This window comes from Anas acuta, chromosome 8 (assembly GCF_963932015.1).
Source record: "Anas acuta chromosome 8, bAnaAcu1.1, whole genome shotgun sequence".
Lineage (NCBI taxonomy): Eukaryota > Metazoa > Chordata > Aves > Anseriformes > Anatidae > Anas > Anas acuta.
Genome location: NC_088986.1, coordinates 9,453,985 through 9,465,971, shown reverse-complemented (window position 1 = coordinate 9,465,971; position 11,987 = coordinate 9,453,985).

The window sequence follows — 11,987 nt, the reverse complement described above, 5'->3', positions numbered from 1 at the left end:
ATTTTATTTTATTTTATTTTATTTTATTTTATTTTATTTTATTTTATTTTATTATTTTATTTTTATTTATTTTATTAATATTTGGGACTTGCTTCTTACTGTTCCAGATGTGAAGAAACAGAAGTTCCAGCAAAGTGGAAGACTGTGGAAATAAGAAGGAAAAACAAAACAAAACAAAATGAAAACAACAATAAAATCAATAAATGTATTTTGCAAGCTGATAGAAGCAAAAATACTTCTGAAAAAGAAGAAATTTTGTCAACTTTTGAAGACACTTTCACATAAACCAACCAAACAAAAAAAAAAACAAATGCACTGAGCTTGCCTGGGCTGTGGGATCAACTGGGATTAAGTTCCCCTGGGAAACGCTCCTGTCTCATTGCAGAAAGCCAGGGGCACACAGGCTTTTCCTGCTGCCACCTGTAAGTTGCTCATACCCTTTTTAAAGGTTAGGACCTGATAATGGGGAAGATTTTGAAGGTGTCAGGGTGCTCACCTTCCCCAAACCGTGACACACCGGGTGTGCCACATCGCTCCTCTCTATCATGTTTGTTCCAGCAGAAGCCTGGTAGAAAAGAAGCGATTCTGGTAAGATATTCAGATTCATTTAGGGAAATCTGGGTTTTGTCTGGTTAATGTATTTAGACAGTGTGGGTGTGGAATGTTTTTCACTTGTTCTGCACAAAGCAAACAGAAGCCTTGCCATTGCTCCTGGTTTGTGTTGGAAGACGTGCAGGTAATGCCATTTCTGGGTTGATCAAAATAGCCGGGAAAAGGAGAAAATTGGCTTTCTGGATCATGACCACATGTAGCTAGCTATTCTATAACAAGGTACTGAGCCTTTTCTGCAGCCTTTGCTTGTTTTAAAGTTTCAGGAAAACTTTGTTAGGAGACATGTTGACTAAAAAGTGCTCAGTGGAAGCATTAAAAATCCAGCAGGAACAATTTCTTCCCCAGAATTCAGTTTCTTGGGAGTGAGAGGGATGAAAATCAAAGGTGCTTAAGCCTAATTCCTGGAGCCCAGTGAATATGGGGCCATCTTGGCTTTTAAATGAGTTTCTCCCTTTTGGTTTCCAGAAATTTGACAGCTGAACACTGAAGTCAAGGAGTTCTTTATATGACAAAATCTCTTTAATTATTTTAAGGATTCAAGAGTAACTATTTTGTTGCTCATGGCTGGCAATACTGTGAAACTGAAGTGAAACAGAGAATGAATGACATTGCCATGTCCAAAAGCAATGAGGTTCAATGAAGTTAAACAGCCCACACAAAATAGTGTGAAATAAATTAGATTTTAAATATTCCTCCATTTTTCATAGTCCTTAACAAATAGCGCTTTCAAGTCCAACTACAAGGCTACATTCTGTAGTTCTTATTGATTTCAGTTGGAACTTTGCCTAAATAAAATATGCCCGCTCTTATTTCGACTCTTTAAATCCATCATTCTTTGCTCCTGCTCCTCAGCTTCATCACGCCGCTCCCTGCTGTGGTCAGCCCTTGTGTGCACGATCTGCTTGTGTGCTGGAAGAGCTCCTGCCCCAAGGAGCTGACAAACTGTAGTATTTCCACACCTAAAACTCACACTTCCAGTAATTCTCAGTCATTTTAAGTATTAGAATATGAAAGACAACTCCTTGTGGAAGGTGAGCATGAGGAGGTGGCGTTATGGGAGCAGAAGGGAAGACATGGGGGAAGCAGGGGCAGAAGCTCAAGGGCTATTTGGGCAAAAGATGCTCTGTGTCCCTGTGTATCACTGCATATTCCTTCTCCCATTCCGCTTTTTTTTTTTTTTTTTTTTTTTTTTTTTTTTGTTGATTTTGTAACCCAAGGGTTTATACAGATGAAAACATGATGTACAGATTTTGCAGGTTGAAGGCAGAGTCCTTAGGTTGCTCTCACAGTTGAGGAACTCAGAGCATCTTCAAAACCATGCCAACAAATTCCAGTAGCTCAGTCCAGGTGTGTCAGGGTAGGAGCCACATCAATGCACCTGTACCAGCAAGCTGCTCCCTGTGGATGTGCCCATGACCAAGCCTGCTCCTTCTCTCCATTTCACATTTGACTGTGGTTGTACCATCTTTTCCCAAACACCACTGCCAAAGAGCAATGAGGAGACAGGTGGGCAGCTCTCCATGTGACCAGCACAGGTGACCAGCACAGCTTTTGGAAGCCAACTGAATCCAAAGCAGGAATTGGTTTGGCTCCTTACTCCTCACAATCCTCATGTTGCAGAATCACAGAATGGTTTGGGTTGGCAGGGACCCTAAAGGCCATGGGGTGCCACCCACTAGACCAGGTTGCCCAAAGCCCCATCCAACCTGGCCATGAACACTTCCAGGGATGGGGCATCCACAGCTTCTCTAAGCAACTTCTTCCAGTGTTCATGTCCAGTCCCACCCAGTGACTCCAGCAGATAAACAATATGGAGTATTTATTCTATAATACTCAATGATGTGTGTAATCTCCTTGGCCCTTTGCATCTCCTTTCCTTTTTTTAACCAAGGTTATGACATAATAAAATAAGGGACGGTAGCTTTGAAAGAGGAGAAAATTTTTCAGCGATCACTGGGATATGGGCTGTTACCCCAGACCCATAAAACAGAGCAAGAGCAGTGGAAAATTTCCCTCCACCTCATAAATGAATGACAAAAGTGCCTGCCACTAGCTTCAGTTTGGTTTGGTACTGCCAAGGTGCTACAAGGCACTGTCCATTGCATCACTCAAAGTCACCTCAGGACTCATCCAAATAGAACAAAACCCAAATGTTGAATTATTTCCATGTGTTGCTGGCCTGTACCATGGCCAGCCTGGCTGGGTTTGCTGAGCTTGGCGGTGGCTACAGGCAGCAGCCAACATCTGGCACAGGGTGACAGTCAGGGTGACAGCTGGGAGCCTGCAAGGGGGACAGGAGGCTCTAAACACATGCTTAAACACGGTGCTATTTGCCCAATAATCAGTAACACCGAGAGGGTGGCATTAAACAAAATAATAAATTGTGTGCTGAGCTTCAAATTGGATCCCCCTTTTTTTTTATTTGATTTTGCTAGGATTTATCCCATTTGACAAACCATGCTGTTTAGAATACAATAGTGGCATAATCACAGCCCGAGGCCCTCATTCTTCAAGATAATGGGATACTTATTCATCTAAGGCAGGTACAAGTCTGTCCTTGGCTTTCATTTTACAAGATTACTTGTATTTCTGTCTCGTTTGCAATAGGTGATATCTGTCAGAAAGCAATTTTCACCCAATTTGGGGTTCTTAATATTTTGTCTTTAAACTCCTTTGTTGTTGATTTTTCTTCCGCCCACTGCTTGACATGCACTTGGCAAGCAACCTGCAGACAAGTTGCTTTTCCTTTCAAGCAAATAAATAAATAACTAGCATCCCTGGCCCTGTTTACATAGCTCGACGATTTATTAGTTAAGCGTGACAGCACAGGAATTTTTCAATGTGCGAGGCGCCCTGGCTGGTGTGTGTTCCACTTCATCCTTAAGAAAAGAGAGCCGTGCTCGCTTTTGTTGGCCCTGGCAGTCTGAAGGTTCACCAGATAGCAGCCCCTTGTCCCCTGTGAGATGTGCCAAAAAGTGGTGCTCTGAGTGCCAACTGGAGCAGCCGAGCAGAGGTCCTCATTCAGCAGCAAGCTCCAAGGGCTTAGCTTCAACATTTTGCTTCGTGAAGGCAAATAGAGGGTGAATTATTATTATTATTATTATTTGGCAGGAGCACAGCAATTTTTTTCAGATATTGTTTGAAAAAATGGTCCACCAGCAATGCTCTGCTTAATGCTAAAATGAACCACTTGGATAGAAACACTTTTTCAGTTAAAAATGATCTGAAATGGGGAAAAAAATATGTGCTAATCTGTTTGGACCTATAAAGTATTTAGTTAACACTCTTGCTGTTTGGGATATCAGCCCTTCCACATTCCTTACACAAAACCTCCCCTGCATTCCCTGCTTTCCCATTTCCCTTTGCTTACCCCCGCAGCCCTGTGAGCTGGTTTGGGTCCCCTGGGGGTGCTGAGCACCCTGCCCACAGCCCACAGCATCTTCTTGTATGCAGCACCGAAAATGTGGCCACTTCCCCTCTTCTTGGTGGGAAGCCAAGGTTGAAATCACCCTGGGAGGTGGAGGGACCTGAAAACACAGGTGGGGGCAAAGCAAACAAACAGACCTGGGGAAGCGTGGCCAAAATCAAAAGCATGTCACTTATCTCCCTTTGTTTAAGCCAGTTAGAGGAGCTCTGTGCAAGGAGGAATTACTTTGAGGCACCTCAGACACCTTTCTTTTCTCTGTGGGTGTCTCCAAAGGCAAAACTAATTCACTTCTTCTGCTCCATCAGGTCTCCCCTCCGTTGTTCCCCGCCAATGTAATTTTTTTGTCTTACTTCAGAAACATTCCTGCCCGAGCAATCGTCTCCAGCACGGAGAGCGGGGAGAGGAAATTAAGATGTTATTGAGGGCTGAGAGATATCTCATGTTTCAGAGCGGATCAGAAGGATTTCTTTTTTTTTTTTCCTTCAAGGTGCCTGTTACGGGGAGGTTAGGCAAACACGCTAGGTGGCTTAGCTGGGGGAGAGGGCTGGGGTGGAGTGGGGCGGATGTTGAGGAACCGTAACGCTTCTCCCTTCAATAAATATGTCCTTAATTCCTCAGCGGGTCCGTCGGTGGCAGGTAATCTCTCCGAGGGAAGGGTTTCGTCTTTGGTGGTCTCCACAGGGCAATCACAAGGAGTTTAAAAGTTCCCAATTTCACTCGGGGAAGGGAGAAGGCTAGGGCGGGTGGGGTGTCAAGTGAGGTTTTTTTTTGGCGACAGGAAACAAAACTGAAGCTGAAGCATAACTTTTGGGTTGTGTTTTTTTGCCTTTAACAACCACAAGCTGAAGGGAGCCGAGCCACTTCCACCAGGCAAGTGATTTATCTTATTATAGGAGAAAGTTCATTTTTTAACTAAAGAACAAGTCTGTACACACGGAAATCCATCAGCAATGTTTTTCACAGGGTAACACGGTGGATTTCACTTTTTCCCACATGTTTCCCTGGGCAGATATGAACACCCGGGTGGAGGTTTTAAGCTGTTTTCAGACCTGCTTTGTTTTTTTTCTGCTCCTTTTTGTGAAGTCCTTGGAGAAATGGTCTCCTGTCCCTGACAGCCACCCAGGCTGTGGGCCCCAAGCCATGGAGATGGGCCACTTGGCTTAACTCACACTGCCTTTGTGGTGCTTGTGACCTATTAACTGACTCCATAAAAAAAAGAAAGAATGGGTAAATTAGCATAAATATTGCACTTGTGATTTGATTAAATTATGCTCGCAGCTGCCTTTGTAATAAGGGGTGGCGTAAAGTTAAGTTTGCTGTGCAAAATGCCCGGCTCCAAAGTAATTCTGGGAAGAGCAGGTGCCTCACCAGGGCTTCCTGATGGTGAAACGACCTCATGGGTGCCCAACCCTTTCACAACCTTATTTCAGACCCGATATTTTCTGTTTTCTTCTGTTTCCTTCATCTGAGCTGCATCATTGCACAAACTGATGGAGAAAGCTATAGCTGCTCCTAATTCTGCAACACAAGAGGTTGTCACAGGGAAGCATCCTTCAGCCCTAGAGGTCCTCAGACTTCATGGACAAGGTGAGCATAAGGCAGGGTGGAAGTACAGAGAGATCTTAATTTCCAAGCAGAGCAGAAACTGCCTCTGTTGGGGGCTGGTTATCCTCTCACCTGACCCGGCCTGGGGCAGCATGACCTCCTGCAGTCTCCCCAAAATATTGTCCCCAGGTTCTGCTGCTTTGCAGGGCTCCCTGAGCTGGAGGAGGCATCTTGTCATAGGGAATAGCTCCAGCCTCATCCCTTCCCCACGCACTTCCCCATCTCCAATATCCCGTGGACTTTTAGCCTCCCAGTGCTCTGTGCAGATGAGTTCCCTGGCTAACAATGCACTTTAGGAAACAAGACTTTTTTTACATTTACATTGTCTTATGCTGGCTGTTATAAACATATCCAGATTTCTCGGTCACGTCCTAGAGCGAACCAGTCATCCCATGATGTGTTTTTCCATTACGGTCCCTCTGAAGAACATAAGGAGGAAGTTTGATCTCCAAGGAGATGAAAAATCTTACCAACGTCATCTTTTATTGGACCTTTTGCTGTGTTTATTGAAACAACCTTGCACCCCTGTTTATCAGTTCTCCCATGTGTTTTCTTGTGGATACGGTGCAATCCAACTCTGATATTTCGCTTTACTAATGCAGAGGGAATGTGTTTGAAAGAAGTCCAAAATGAAGGAAATCCGTACCTTGCTGGTGGATGGTGCATGCTTTCTGCCTCTGGCTGCTGGTGAATTAATGCTGCTTTATGTCCCTGCATTCCCTGCTGAGGGCTCCTTGAGATGTTGCAAATTCAGCATCGCTGACCCTGCAGAGTTGATGCTGCTGGAAGCAGGGGTTTGAAGGTCTGCAATCACAGCCACTGCCCTGGTGGCTTCCAGAAGTGGAGCTGGGACTTGGCTCCCCACAGAGAACTATTTGGGGTGAAGGTTTGTGAAAGACAAGCAATATTAGGGCTGCAAGGACATCCTGCTCCCAGTCCTGCAATGCTGATGTGAGACTGGGACAGATGGCAGGCCTTGATTGAACCTACCAGACGAGTCCTTGGTGAATCAGGGCTTGGAGAAAGGCGTTTCACTGACTTTGCTGATTCCTGTGGCAGTCAGACAGCTAAATACCTTTGGGGCTCTGGGCCTACCCTGGCAAGCCTAGCATAGGCAAGATGCAGTCCTACCTTGGATCCTTCACTTGGATGCTATCCTGGCACTACAGGAATTAAGAATTAAGAATTAAGGAATTAAGAGGCAAAGGATCATCTGTGCCTGATGGCATGGAGGCTGGGCTCCAGCGCAGTGAGGGTGATGCTGGCCTGGGGACACTGGGCTGGCTGCACCAGTGACCAGAGGAATGGAGCTGGAGGATCTCCCAGGGCTGCACAGAAAGCCAGCCTTCATCAGAAAGGGGCTACAAATCCCGAAGCCACCAAGAAAAATGTATGCAAAAGCCTCGAGTGCTATATGGACAAAAGTTGCAGGTATTTAAGTCGCTTAGGCGTTTTTAATATTTGCGTTGTCAAAGGCGAGATGGGTTTCTCTGACATGTGCCTTGCAGCAGGCTGGAATAAAAGAGCAGCATGGCCCCTTCTGGACTTGCAGCTCCTGAAAACAGAGACAGCCCCAGTGTGTAATAGGATCTGCACTGCTATGCCAGGGCTTGAATAACATTATGGGGACTTTGCATAGATTTTTGCCCTTAATGCAAACAGGAAAATGATTTTCTAATCAGGTAAGATAAGGCTGAAACATGATAGATAGAGGTGGGGTTGTTAATGAAATACAAAGAAGTGGCCTGTAGGTCCATAAACTATTTTTAAAAACGATGCAACATTAAAAAAATGAGTTACTTCGGGTAATGACCTTGTGAGAGACTCTTGATGCAAATCTTTGTAACGAGTGCATTTCGATGAGTGTTTGAAAAATATATATGTATTTATTTGCATTGATATGTTTATATGGCTTTACATATCAACTTAGTCAGGAGAAATTGAATAAAATGTCTCAGGTCTGGGAAATGAGAAGAGATTATGAAAAGCAGATTTAATACAGCACCGTTTTTTGATGTTTGTGGCACATTTCATCATATTGCCAGAGACACCCAATTACACAGCTTGCAGAGTAATCAGCAAATGGGGGATCCGAAGCAGAATATTAACCGTGGTCTTTTTTTCCCCCTTCCTCCTCCTCCTCCTTCTTTAGCAAATATTATGTTATGCTTTATGGAAATGGATCAAAATGCCACATGTGCAGTTAATACTGAGCTCTGGAGCTCTTTCAAATCTTATTTTTCCCCTCACATTGTATTTTTCTGGAACAAACTTTCGGCAATGGCTTTTAAGGCCAAAATATCACCTTGAACTTCCTGGAAGTTTGGTTTCCAGTTTTAGCGGGTGTCTGATTTTACCTTGTTGATCTTATGCCATAGGCAAAATCAAGTCTTAATTGCATGTAATGATGGGAGAGGACTTGAGCACAGCTCATCCATTCATTTCCCTCGCAGTGGAGGCAGGAATGGACCATTTTCCCCAAAGCACAGCCTGGTGACAGAGGTGGGCACGTTGTGTACAGCACAGTGCATGCTGTCCCTTGGGGATGCATCAGTGGGAGTGCCACTTGGACCCCCCCCCAGAGCTTTGACCTCCAGCTCAGAGCAGACCTGCTCCTATTTCTGTGGAAGCCTCATGGTAATTTATGCACGCATCCTGACTTTGACCCCGTGTCCTGGTGCTTGTTACCAACTCCCCTTGGCATTGCACAGGGATGCTGGTCGTGTACCACAGACACCAGTGTTCCAGCCTTGCTGGGTGCCTGTAGGTATTGAGCAAAATATTCAGCAGCCTCAAAGCTCACAGATTCTCTTTACCACAGGGTTTTTAATATTCAAAGCAAGCCAAAAAAGGAAACCTAGTGATTAATAAGATTTTACATGGCCCATCCCCTCATTGTGGAAACAAAAAGCAATAGTAGTGGTCTAAGACAATCGTGAATGACTGACATTTTGGGTGCATGTGATCAAATGGTCCTTGAAGGCATTGATGGAAATGGGTCAAAGAAATTAGAACTAAAAATATTGCAGGCAGGGGGCTTCCCAGACTATGTCCATATTCCTGTTGTTCCTGGCTTTCTGCCTGGTCTAAGAGAAAATCACTTTTCTTGAGAATGTCAGAAAAGTTATTAATCATTATTACAAATGCACTTGCTTTTCTTTTCCAATTACTTTTTCCCTACTACATTCCCCCCCATACAATTTTTCTACAGTTGGGAAGGAATCTAGGAAATCATATTGGTCAGGTTTGTAGTGAAGACGTTCTGAAATTGAATAGTTTGATTCTTTTTCAAGAGCTTCATTAACAGAGCACTCCAGGAAAATCTCAATAATTTCAGAAGAACACTTTTTTTTTTTTTTTTTTTTTCCCCATCAGCTTCATCAGGCACCACATTAGGCCTGTGGCCAAGATGGAAAGCCCTTGACACCACCACCAACTTCTTGCTCAAACAGAAGCTCCACCATCCACATGATGTTCTGACAAACCCTGAGGGAGCAGCACTACAGAGAAATGAGTTTCGAAAAAGGTTTTCTGCTGTCTTTTAGAGCATAGCCCACCCTGTCTTGCTAGACCTAGAAAAGGGGACTGGTCTTCCATCAAATGGAATAGAAAATCTCCCAAATTAGGGAAAGCCCTAATCATTTGAGAACATTTGTCTCCTTTGACTTTGTCTCCTGTCTTGTGCTGGAAGATGACCAGAGGGAAGCCCCTTGTGCTTGCCCTGCCCAAGGTATTGTAGCCAACATTTTGGTGTCCTTCAGCTAAAGGGGGCTTTTCATTGCCACCTCAGCTGGAGGCTGTGACCCCAACCACATGAATTTGATTCCTCTGTCCCCATGCAGATGGCCTTTTGGTGCCATCCCAGCCTTCCCCAGCTGGTGGTCAATGGCACTTGTTGCCATCTGCAGGGAACTGTGGTCTTGATGTGGGCACCAGTGCCCGAACATTGCCCAATGCCCAGGTTTTTTGGGCTCGAAGACCTCTCACAACCCACCAGTGGCACTACTTGGATGCAAAACAGGTCCGCCTGCTTGCAACTGCACCCTGCCAATCCACTTGGGTACTTGTTTGTGAAGGATGTGCAAAAATAAATTTTCCTCATTTTTTTTCCCCTTTTTTATTAGCTGAGTATGAAAACAGGCAATAATTTTACAGAAAGCAGGACTGGCACAATTGGTACATAGCATCATGCTGCAGCTTTTTGGAAATGAATATAAACTCTTTTTTTTTTCTTCTTCTTTTTTTTTACCTACCAGAATAAATAAATATGATACACATTTGAGATCCTTGATAGTGAATTCTAAAGCACAAGTTCTTACACTACAGCTCAATTTTACAGCGATCTGTACAGTATATTACTTTGATTTCCTTTTGTTCTCCTTTAGAAGCCTTTGTTCCTTTGCAATATAGGTTTGACACACAAACACAGTTACATATTGGAGCTAACTGGACATCCTGGGTCAGAAGCTGAGAAAAAAAAAAATAAATGACTGCCTCCAGGCATGAGAAAATAAACCAAAAAGTTATTTTCCATTGTACAGACATGCCTAAATTTCTCCAGCTTGAGATGGCCCTGCTTGATAGCTAGAATGGTTAGAAAAGGCTTTGGCCATTTGTAGGGTGCCAGCTGCAGCCTATGGGTTTCATTTGTGTATTTCGCAGCTTTTGCACAGGCTTTTAGTTTGTAACCCAGACTATTCCAAACAGTTGTACGCTTTTGTTAACACATGACAGATTTTATATTCTTTACAAATGAATATTGGGGCTCAGCTCTGTCCTATGGCAATGTGAATCTGGCACTGTGCCACTGGAATTGATGCAATTGCTCCCCTGTGGCATCGGAGCAGTGCAGAGCAGTGTCTGGGTCTTACTTTACAAGTCCTGGTAGGTTCTTTTGAAACCAGAAAGTTTTCATGACCTGGGGTGGATCCTGAGCTCACAAGGTCTGGAGGCCACGCTCAGTGTTGGAGCTAATTAGAGCCGTCATCAATAAGAGGCCCCCATTTATAGAAGAGGTTATAGAGGTTCTATAGAGAGATGCTGGCATCTCTGCCTGTGTGTCTCCTCCTCAAGCAGCCCAAGAAAGCAGGGGACAACACGGCCACTGCTGCCCATGTGGCTGGGAATGAAAGAGAGCGCCTTCGAGGGCTGGCAAGCAGGGGATGCTTCATCATCTCCAGGCTGATTTGGGACACAGCAGGAAGTCCACACACGCACATTGTTGCGGGGGATTTTGTGGTTGTTTCATCTTGTTTTGCTGGATTATTATTTTTTTTTAATTTGTTTGTTTCTTGCACTGATCTTTTCGTACCCCTCTGCTATGGGTTTGGGTTAAGAGTAGATCTACTCGGAGAAATAGCTTTTTTAACTCAATAGCAAACACAGGAGGTGTATTGTGTTGCTCTAGGACAGATCATAAAAAATCAGCAAGGGGCACATGGAGGGGTAAGAAAGGAGAAATAGAAAAATCAACACAGCTTGTAAAAAACAGCAGGAAATTTCTGTAATTGAATTTTTTTAAGCCTAATTGAGTTATGTTTCATAGCTACTGTAATTAAACTAATAGAATATGGTAGATTTTAATTTACATTTCCTTTCTACAGAGGTTTGTTTAATCCTTTTCATATGAACTCTTCAGAAGTGTCCTGAAGTTGCTTTAAATTGTCATGCCAATGGAAGCACACGGGACAAGAAACAGCTCCAGCTCCCTCCTCTGTGCCCACGTATGTCGGCGTTTCCTCAGCAAAGCTGCACATCTCCCTTTGGCTGTGCATCAGCAGAACCCTAGAGCTGGTGTAAATTTGTTTCATTATGAAATACCTAAATGAGAAATGGGATGCAGGGAAGGGTCCATTTGCTGACGGTTGTTTTCATGTTTGGGAACATTTCTTGTATTACCTACACTGTAAATGGTGATTTTTGGTGGGGGATGTACAGGAAAAATTTGTATTGTTCATTATTCCCATATTCAATACCAAGGGTATTTAAACTTGTTAGATGGAAAAAAAAAAGAAAAAGGCGTGGAAAAAAGGGGATTGGAAAAAAAAAACAAAAACAAACAAACAAAAAACCACATTATTTCCTGCCTCCCAGCGTCATTAATGGGTCTTTTCTCTCTGGCAGTGAGTATGGTTTAAACACCCCTTTTATTTATTAATACGCATCTCTTGCAAAGAAGAAATTTTGCTGCAAACTCTTACCCTGAATATTGCAACCTGTTTTCTCGTGGGCCCTGATCCTCCAAGGACCATAGCTAAAACCTTTAAAAATTCGGTAAGCAGGATCTAGATCCACAGCTGGTTCACCAAGGAGAGGGAATGGCAGCAAAGCCACAGCGAGGGGA